The sequence below is a fragment of the Orycteropus afer genome, unplaced genomic scaffold (assembly GCF_000298275.1).
Source record: "Orycteropus afer afer isolate SDZICR_OR568_19922 unplaced genomic scaffold, OryAfe1.0 scaffold01525, whole genome shotgun sequence".
In the NCBI taxonomy this organism is placed as follows: Eukaryota; Metazoa; Chordata; class Mammalia; order Tubulidentata; family Orycteropodidae; genus Orycteropus; species Orycteropus afer.
In genome coordinates, this window is record NW_006923112.1 from 53,577 (window position 1) to 55,500 (window position 1,924).

Sequence of the window (1,924 nt, forward strand, 5' to 3'; positions counted from 1 at the left end):
TAATTTTATACTTACTTTATGACCTGTGGTGTGATAGTTTTTGTTGTGTTTCTGTTGAAAATAATATGTATTCTTTCATTTTAGTTTTGGAGTTCTTTGATGGTGCAAAGGTTAAACATTCAGCTGATAATGGAAAGGGTGGTGGGTAGAGGTATCTCAGAAGAAAGACCTTCTGAAATACAGCATTTAAAACCCTGTGCACCACAGTCCCATGCCGACACCATGGGGTTTACATGAGGCAAAATCAGCTCAGTGGCAGTAGGTTTTACTTTTTCGGAATTTTATAAATAATCATCAGATTATTTTTTTTCAAATATCTATAATTCTACTTATGTGTTTTTGTGCTTAATCCACCAAGTTTTGAAGAAAATATTCTAATCTATATAAGTATCTTATCTTTTAATTCTGTCAAATTTGATTTAATATTTTGAAGTGATAAATATTTATTCATGAAAATATCCCTCCCCAATCTCTTACTCAAATCAGGATTTGATTACTGTTCTGAGAACATTTCTATTTCTGGTTTATCCTTACATGTAGGGAAGAATCCCATGGGATTCTATCCCATATTCTAGGCACTTTCTAGGACTTGCTCATTTTGGTGTACCCTGAATTCTGTATTCAGTATCACAAACCTCTTTACTATATTTTAAAATATGTTCAGCTGGAATTTGTTCATTCCTCATTTCACATCTACGCTAGTTAGGTATCAGAGATAGATTTTGTGCTTCTTTGATCTTTTCCTGTTTGAGGATCCCTTAGGTATTCTGTGTTCCTGTGGAAATTCCCTCTGCCTCAACCTGAGCAGCATGCATCCCCTAGGCCCACAGGTCCTCATTCCTTATACACTTTGAGTGGTTATGGTCCCCTCAGGCTTCCAGAGCCTCTATATAACCAAGAAAAATAAAAAAGCTTCTTTTGTCACAGTTAAATGCATTGGTAACCATTCATTCCCCTTAGGAAACAGTAGCTCCATTTTGAGTTTTCTAACAAGGAAGAAGAAAGCAAAGCAGTGAAAGTTAATGAAGTGATGGAGAAACTGGAGTGGGCTACAAACCTGAGTAAGTCAAATAGGAGGAAAGTGAGCATTGCTAGAAAGAAAAGGCATGGTTAATTTGTAAAAAGAAAGAAGGGTTGGAAAATTGGCCAAAGAAAAGAAAAGATTGACTTTGAGTAGTCAGAGGTTTGAGTAAGGATGAAGAAGGGTGAATTTTATACAGAGGAAAAAAAAAAAAAAAAGTATGATATAATACAGTAATATGAGATGTGGTTGGCTACTTTAGGTAACAGGGGTGAGAAATATATAGAGACGCTTATAAAATAAAAAAACTCACTGTCATTGAGTCAATTCCGACTCAGAGCAACCCCCTTTGGGTTTGCGAGGTAGTAAATCTTTACAGAAGTAGATTGCCCAGTCTTCCTTCCACAGAGTGGCTGGTGGGTTTTAACCACCAACCTTCTGGTTAGTAGTCAAAAATGCTTTAGGCACTGTGCCAACAGAGCTCCTTACAGACTCTTAGCCAAATAGGAAAATAGAATACCTGTCTTTTAGTAAACTAGGGGTGCAACAGTGTTTGGAGGTTTTATTCTAACAAGGCTGTCAAAGAGTAAATCTAGGGCATTTAATGTATATTAAGATAATCATTCATTCTCTTCTTTGAAAACTCATACATATATGACAATAATTAATAAAGTCATATGCTGCTGAAAGTTTTAGTCAGCTGAAAGCAGGAGTGTTAGTTTGGGCTTGGTGAGTAGAGAGCATCAGTTCACTTGATTAAAATGATGTCAGCAAAAAGCTGGGAAGAAACTGATTTAGGGGAGATGAATTGAGGAAAAAAAAATGATTATATACCATATGATGTTCCCACAGCCCCTCTGCACGTATTTGTAGGTAATTTCAATAGTTCCATTGTCCCTGAGG